Source organism: Rana temporaria, chromosome 5, assembly GCF_905171775.1.
Source record: "Rana temporaria chromosome 5, aRanTem1.1, whole genome shotgun sequence".
Classification (NCBI taxonomy): Eukaryota; Metazoa; Chordata; class Amphibia; order Anura; family Ranidae; genus Rana; species Rana temporaria.
In genome coordinates, this window is record NC_053493.1 from 405110855 (window position 1) to 405119675 (window position 8821).

Here is an 8821-nt window from a genome sequence, read left to right on the forward strand (position 1 = left end):
AGATTTTACACTTGCTTAAAGCTATGACCCGTTCTAAGGTCAGTTCAGCTGCCACATCCATGATTTGCTCTCTGACACCCCCTCGGGCAAAAATCCCTGCTAGCCCCATGATGGAAGAGCGCCAAGTCCTTGGGCAAAGATCGCTCTACTGGAGCACTTTTAGCATTTCTTTTTTTAATATTACATTTTTGCATTTCAATTTTTTTTTTTTATTATATTAATATTACATTTTTTACAAAGACATTTTATAATTTGTCCTTGAATGAATCTGGATGTGCTAGGTATCAGAATGAATGTATTAAAGAAGTAAGTGATAAACATTTGGCAAAGTGAATATTCACTTTGAAAAGCGTATGGTAACTTTACTAAGTGAAATGTTGTAATTAACCGCCACACGCCTATATACATCGGCAGAATGGCATGGGCAGGGTCCCGGGAACTTGATGTTCGCTGGCGGTAAATAAGGCATTTCCCTGTTCTGCCTTGTGACAGGAACTGATTGTCTGCTCCTGGTTAGTGTTGCTCACGAATATTCGTATTGCGAATATTCGGCTCGAATATGGCATATTCGAGTATTCGCGATATATTTCGAATTTCGCGGTGAATATTCGCTATTCCGAATATTCAAATTTTTTCAATTTTATTTTTAGAACAGATCACATCCTAGTGATCTCCATCGACGTCTAAAAGCATTGCTGGTATGATTAGAGACATTGGGCCGAGTAGCTGAAGCGATCATTTTATCTTGCCGAAAAATCGCAATGCGATTATTCGGCAATCGGAATATCGCGCGATTATTTTCTCCGCCCTTCTTTTGCATCAGAGCCAATCAGAGTTCTCCTACCACAGTTGTCGAAATTCCGCAATAAATATCGCATTCGCATTTTGCGAAATTTCGATGAAATATCACGAATATTCTGAGCCAATCAGAGTGCTCCTACCGCAGTTGTCGAAATTCCGCAATAAATATCGCATTCGCATTTTGCGAAATTTCGATGAAATATCACGAATATTCTGAGCCAATCAGAGGGCTCCTACCGCAGTTGTCGAAATTTCGCAATAAATATCGCATTTGCATTTTGCGAAATTTCGATGAAATATCACGAATATTCTGAGCCAATCAGAGGGCTCCTACAGCAGTTGTCGAAATTTCGCAATTATTTTCGCAATCGCAATAGCGAAATTTCGCAAACATTTCATTTCGATAAAATATCACGAATATTCGAATTTAGCGAATATTTCTCGAATATTCGGCTATATATTCGTGATATATCGCGAAATCGAATATGGCGTATTCTGCTCAACACTACTCCTGGTCATCGGGAGCAGTGATCGCTGTCGTGTCACAGGTAGCCCATCCCCCCACAGTTAGAACATGTCCCTAGGACACACCTAAAGCGGGGGTTCACCCAAAAAAATATTTTTAACATTACATTCAGCCAAGTTGTCAGAATGACAATCGGCAGTTGTTTTTTTTATTTCATTGCCGTACATACCGTATTTTCACAGCCGCTTCCGGGTATGTAATCTGCGGGACTGGGCGTTCCTTAATGATTGAAATCCTTCCGACCGTCGCATACAGCGCGTCACGAGTTGCCGAAAGAAGCCGGACTGCGAGTCGGCTCTATACAGCGCCTGCGCACTGATGTTCGGCTTCTTTCGGCAACTCGTGACACGCTGTATGCGCCGGTCGGAAGGATGTCAATCAATTAGGAACGCCCAGTCCTGCAGATTATACCCGGAAGCGGCGGTGAAAATACGGTATGTACGGCAATAAAATAAAACTCGGCTGAATGTAATGTTAAAAAATGTTTTTCTTTAAAGCGGGGGTTCACCCTAAAAAAAAATTTCTTTGTCTACCATGCCATCCAGCATACTAGCGTCAGCTACAGTATGCCTCTATTTTATTTTTTTGCGCTGTAATCCATTAGTTTAGTTTCAGACTCCCGCGGGGAGTAGGCGTTCCTATGAAGAGGGGAACATGATTGACGGCCGGCTATGGCGCGTCACGCGTTCCGAAAATAGCCGAAATAGGACTCGGCTCTTCACGGCGCCTGCGCAGTCAGCTCCTAGTCTGTGCGCAGGCGCCGTATAGCGCCGTGAAGAGCCGAGTCCTACTCCGGCTATTTTCTGAACGCGTGACGCGCCATAGCCGGCCATCAATCATGTTCCCCTCTTCATAGGAACGCCTTTCCCTGCGGGAGTCTGAAACAAAACTAATGGATTAAACTGTGAGTACAGCGCAAACAAATTAAATAAAGGCATACTGTAGCTGACGCTAGTATGCTGGATGGCATGGTAGAAAGTTGATTTTTAGGGTGAACCTCCGCTTTAACCACTTCCTCGCCCCCTAGTGGTTAACCATTTCCCTGCCCGTGTCATTTACACAGTAATCTTTTTTTTTTTTTTTTTTTACATGTCTCATTAACTTTAATGGTCTCAAAAAAAATTTGGTGACAGGTTTTTGGTCAAGTTGTTCCCACTTAAAAATTACTGATTTAAAACACTAATAACTTAAAACTATTCCTTTCCTTCTGAAGCTTTTACGATGCATTGTTATCATTAGCCAGTCTTTTACTATTAAACTTAAATAGCCAATTGAGACAAACAGTTCTGAGACCGATTTTCCACCGATGGTTAAGACTGAGGTGGAGCGGGATTGTTGAAATATTCATTTCGTTTTCTGGGCCTTCTGAGCAGACTTTGTGACCTTGCCAGTACCTGCTGCCTTCTTTTCGACAGCCTTGATGACACCAACAGCAACAGTATGCCTCATGTCACGCACAGCAAAGCGACCAAGGGGAGGATAGTCAGAGAAGCTCTCCACACACATGGGCTTGCCAGGGACCATATCAACGATGGCAGCATCACCAGATTTCAGGGACTTGGGAAGGTCTTCCAGTTTCTTACCAGAACGACGGTCGATCTTCTCCTTCAGCTCTGCAAACTTGCAGGCAATGTGAGCAGTATGGCCATCCAGCACAGGTGCATAGCCAGCACTGATCTGTCCTGGGTGGTTCAGGATAATGACCTGTGCAGTAAATTGACCAGCTTCCAATGGTGGGTCGTTCTTGCTATCACCAGCAACGTTGCCACGACGGATATCCTTCACGGAAACGTTCTTTACGTTGAAACCAACGTTGTCACCGGGACAAGCCTCGGTCAAAGCTTCATGGTGCATTTCCACAGACTTGACTTCAGTTGTTACATTGACTGGAGCAAAGGTAACCACCATACCTGGTTTCAGGAGACCAGTTTCAACACGGCCAACTGGTACTGTACCAATACCACCAGAGGCTTGTCAGTGGGGCGGCTAAGAGGCAGAATGCTATCAAGAGCTTCCAGCAGAGTGGTTCCACTGCCTTTTCCCTCTTTGCGGGAGATGGCCCATCCCTTGAACCATGGCATGTTGCTACTGGGTTCCAGCATGTTGTCACCATTCCAACCAGAGATGGGCACAAAGGCAACAGTATCTGGATTGTAAACAATTTTCTTGATGTAAGTGCTGACTTCCTTTACAATTTCCTTGTATCTCTTTTGGCTGTATGGTGACTCAGTGGAATCCATTTTGTTAACACCAACGATAAGCTGCTTCACACCCAGAGTGTAGGCCAGAAGAGCATGTTCACGAGTTTGTCCATTCTTTGAGATACCAGCCTCAAACTCACCAACACCAGCAGCAACAATGAGCACAACGCAGTCAGCCTGAGAAGTACCAGTGATCATGTTCTTGATGAAGTCTCTGTGGCCAGGGGCATCAATAATGGTAACGTAGTACTTGCTGGTCTCAAATTTCCACAAGAAAATGTCGATAGTAATACCACGTTCACGCTCAGCCTTCAGTTTGTCCAACACCCAAGCATATTTGAAGGAGCCTTTTCCCATCTCAGCAGCTTCCTTCTCGAATTTTTCGATGGTACGCTTGTCGATTCCACCACATTTGTAGATGAGATGTCCAGTTGTTGTGGACTTGCCAGAATCTACGTGTCCAATGACCACGATGTTGATGTGAGTCTTTTCCTTTCCCATTGTGGAGTTCTAGATGTTGGCGATGGACACCTTATAAATTTGCCGCAGACCCGGTGAGGAAGAGACAGTAATCATTTTTGTAGCACTGATCGCTGTATAAATGACAATGGTCCCAAAATAGTGTCAAAAGAGTCCGATGTATATGCCATAATGTCGCAGTCCAGATAAGAAACGCAGATTGCCGCCATTACTAGTAAAACAAATTATAATAATAAAAATGCCATAAATCTATGCCCTATTTTGTATAACTTTTGTGCAAACCAGTCAATAAAAGCTTATTTATTTACCAAAAATATGTAGAAGAATATGTATCGGCCTAAACTGAGGGAATATTTTTTTTTTTATATATATTTTTGGGGGATTTTTATTATAGCAAAAAGTAAAAAAAATGTTTTTCTTTTCAAAATTGTCGCTCTATTTTTGTTTATAGCACAAAAAAATAAAACCGCAGAGGTGATCAAATACCACCAAAAGAAAGCTCTATTTGTGGGGAAAAAAAGTCGCCAATTTTGTTTGGGAGCCACGTCGCACGACCGCGCAATTGTCAGTTAAAGTGACGCAGTGCCGAATCGCAAAACGTGGCCTGGTCCTTTTACTGCAAAATGGTCTGGGGCTTAAGTGGTTAATATTACATTTTTTACAAAGAAATTTTATAATTTGTCCTTGAATGAATCTGGATGTGCTAGGTATCAGAATGAATTTACTAAAGAAGTAAGTGATAAACATTTTACAACTTTGACCACTTCAGTACAGGGCATTTTCACCCCCTTCCTGCCCAGGCTAATTTTTAGCGATGTAGGCACCTTGAATGACAATTGCGCGGTCATGCAACACTGTTTTTTTTATATTTTTGTCCTCACAAATAGAGCTTTCTTTTGGTGGTATTTGATCACCTCTGTGGTTCTTATTTTTTGTGCTATCAACAAAAGACGTAGATGAGTAAGTTTCGGGTGGAGGAACTTGACTGGCCTGCACACAGTCCTGGCTTCAACCTGATAAAAAAACCTTGGGATGAATTAGAGCGGTGACTGCAAGCCAAGCCTTCTCATCCAAAATCAGTGCCTGACCTCACAAATGAGCTTCTGGAAGAACGGTCAAACATTCCTATAGACACCCTCCTAAACCTTGTGGACAGCCTTCCCAGAAGAGTTGAAGCTGTTATAGCTGCAAAGGGTGGGCCAACTCAATATTGAACCCTACGGACTAAGACTGGGATGCCATTAAAGTTCATGTGCTTGAAAAGGTCGGTGTCCCAATACTTTTGTAATATAGGGGTAGATTCAGGTAGAATGGCGCTTCTTTGTGCGGGCGTAACGTATCCTATTTACGTTAGGCCTCCGCAACTTTTACAGGCAAGTGCCGTATTCTTAAAAGAAAGTTGCGGCGGCGTAGCGTAATCAGCCCGGCCTAAGCCCGCCTAATTCAAATTCTGAAGAGGTGGGCGTGTGTTATGTTAATCAGGCTTCACCTGACGCGATTGACGTTTTTCCCGAACGGCGCATGCCTCGTCCGTGGAATTTCCCAGTGTGCATTGCTCCAAAGTACGCCGCAAGGATGTCATTGGATTAGACGTGAACGTAAATGACGTCCAGCCCCATTCACAGACGACTTACGCAAACGACGTAACATTTTCAAAATTTGACGCGGGAACGACGGCCATACATAGGATACGCCTCATATAGCAGGGGTAACTATACGCCGGGAAAAGCCTAACATAAATGGCGTAAATGTACTGCGTCGGCCGGGCGTACGTTCTTTCGTGAATTTGCGTATCTAGCTGATTTGCATATTCTAGGCGTAAATCAGCGTATGCGCCCCTAGAGGCCAGCGTAAATATGCAGTTAAGATCTGACAGCGTAAGAGACTTACGTCGGTCGGATCTTAGTCAAATCTAGGCGTATCTGATTCTATGAATCAGGCGCATAGATACGACCATCTGGACTCAGAGATACAACGGCGTATCAGGAGATACGCCGTCGTATCTTCTATCTGAATCTACCCCATAGTGTATATTTTATTCAGTTAGGATGTGTGAATGTGTACACATCACAAACATATAGAGGGGTATGCTCAAATTAGACTGCAAAAGTGGAAACAGACTTTAAAGTGAATATATTAGGAAATATAGGGCTACCATTATGGACCACCTCCTGAAAATGGTAGTTGACTGGCTCACCCAATAGTTTTCTGGTCTTTTCACTGACCTGGAACAAAGAAAAAATGTCACAAAAGAAAAGGTGACTAAAGCGCTAGCCAATACTAACAAAGTGAGGGTGAGAAAATATGCAAACAAAATAAATGCGAATTAATGCAGCTCAAATCTAGATTGTACTAACAACAAATAAAACAAGATGAATAAAGAAAATGATGAGCGCAAAAATAAAATGGTGCAAATATAAATGATAAGAGATAATTAAGATAGTGAATAAGATCCTCATGCTAGAGGAACTAACACAAACACACAAATCGCCACTGAGCTAGTGGCAGCTGGAGTGTGCAATCAAGGGTGATGATGAGAAGTGTCCAATATATTAATGAATAATAAAATATATATATAGTGTCCCAAATAGCAAAAAATATGTAGTGATTCCTGTGTAAAATATAGAAGCGATGAACTGTGTCCCATACAGAACGATGAACAAATCCACACGGCAGGTGGGCTCACAATGCGCTTACCTCCCCCATATGGGTAATCAGCCTAGAAATCCTCAGATGGAAAGCCTGCAGTCTGCTCTCTTCTCCCAATGTATGGTTTGAAGTGCAGGAGAACTCTCTCCAGAGACGTGTCCTTCCCACTGTGTGCGGTTCCTAGGCTTCACAAAGATGGCCGCTCCGTATCCATACAATTGCCAGGGATATTAAAAGAAAAAAGCTCCCATAGTGAAGAATTTCCCAAAGGAATTTAGTACCAGGGATGAAGTACAATAAATCCCTTTGGGAAATTCTTCACTATGGGAGCTTTTTTCTTTTAATATCCCTGGCAATTGTATGGATACGGAGCGGCCATCTTTGTGAAGCCTAGGAACCGCACACAGTGGGAAGGACACGTCTCTGGAGAGAGTTCTCCTGCACTACAAACCATACATTGGGAGAAGAGAGCAGACTGCAGGCTTTCCATCTGAGGATTTCTAGGCTGATTACCCATATGGGGGAGGTAAGCGCATTGTGAGCCCACCTGCCGTGTGGATTTGTTCATCGTTCTGTATGGGACACAGTTCATCGCTTCTATATTTTACACAGGAATCACTACATATTTTTTGCTATTTGGGACACTATATATATATTTTATTATTCATTAATATATTGGACACTTCTCATCATCACCCTTGATTGCACACTCCAGCTGCCACTAGCTCAGTGGCGATTTGTGTGTTTGTGTTAGTTCCTCTAGCATGAGGATCTTATTCACTATCTTAATTATCTCTTATCATTTATATTTGCACCATTTTATTTTTGCGCTCATCATTTTCTTTATTCAAAGAAAAAATGTCGATATGATATTAATAAAGCTGAAATCAGGCTCGTGTCTGCATAAAAAACTATTTAGCTTCAAGGTTTTATTGCCAAATCTTAAAAGGGTTAATTGTAAAGTTTTTTTTTTTCAAAATAGGTTCCTTTAACCACTTCCCTACCCACCCATAGTAATATGACATCCACAGATGGGATCTGCCATCCTGGGTAGACGTCATATGATGTCCTGGGCTTCCCGGCCGTATAGGAGTAACTAAATGAAAAAAAAAATTCGGACGAAAACAAAGTTCCGAAACAAAATATTTCAGTGTGCACATGTCTAGTGATAAGTGGGAAGAATGCTCCTTACATTGGTGGTTAATGGAGGAATGCTCCTTACATTAGTGGTTAATGGAGGAATGCTCCTTACATTGGTGGTTAATGGAGGAATGCTCCTTACATTGGTGGTCAGTGGGAAGACATTGGTAATCAGGAGGAAAAATGCCCTTTACATTGATGAGCAGTGGGAGGATTGCTCGTTACATTAGAAGTCAGGGGGAAGAATGCCCTTTACATTGGTGATCAGTGGAAAGAATGCTCCTTACATTGGTGGTCAGTGGAAAGAATGCTCCTTACATTGGTGGTCAGTAGAGGAATGCTCCTTACAATGGTGGCCAGTGGGAAGAATAAGCCCCCTATAGTGGTGGTCAGAATTCCACTCTTTTAGACAGCTGTTGTTATGCCATTGCTCTGACAAATAATGTTGACCCTGAAACTATCAACGCACCAATAGATGGGAAGTCAACCAGCTAAAGCTCATAGAACTCCTAGTAACCTCTGGGGGAACCCTAGTTAAGAATGACTGCAATAAAAAAAAGTAAATAAATGGGAAACTTCCATATACAGAACCCTGTACTCACAGTTGTTCCAGAGTAAAGCCTCGTACACACATGCTCGGTTCTCTCGGCCAGAAACAGCAAGAAAACTGCTGGCAGAGCTTTCTTGCCGAGTAAACCGAGCGCGTGTACGAGGCTTTGAGGTTTCACGTCGGGAAAACTGCCCAGAATCTAGATGAGAAAAATAGAGAACCTGCTCTCTATTTTCTCGTCGTGATTCTCGGCAGTGTTTTCCTGCCGAGAAACCTGAGCGTGTGTATACTTACCTGTCTCCATGGAAACCCGTGCATGCTCGAAATGACTTTGGCGCATGCGCGGTAGCTTCCAAGGCATAGGTAGGGTGAAGCAAGATGGTGGAGACAGCATCGAATGTGATGAGCGTATGCTCGTCGTAGTCTATGACGTCACTGCGTTTGTGCCATTCTAAAGAACGGCCGGTTCTTTTG

At 42.8% G+C, this 8821-nt stretch overlaps 1 pseudogene across 1 annotated transcript; it reads right to left on the reverse strand.

Moving 5' to 3' along the window:
* Positions 1-2523: 2523 nt before the first annotated feature.
* LOC120941553 lies at positions 2524-4105 on the reverse strand (annotated as a pseudogene). Its single transcript, XR_005749562.1, has one exon. The product of XR_005749562.1 is annotated as an elongation factor 1-alpha, somatic form-like (transcript).
* Between the last annotated feature and the right edge of the window lie 4716 nt (positions 4106-8821).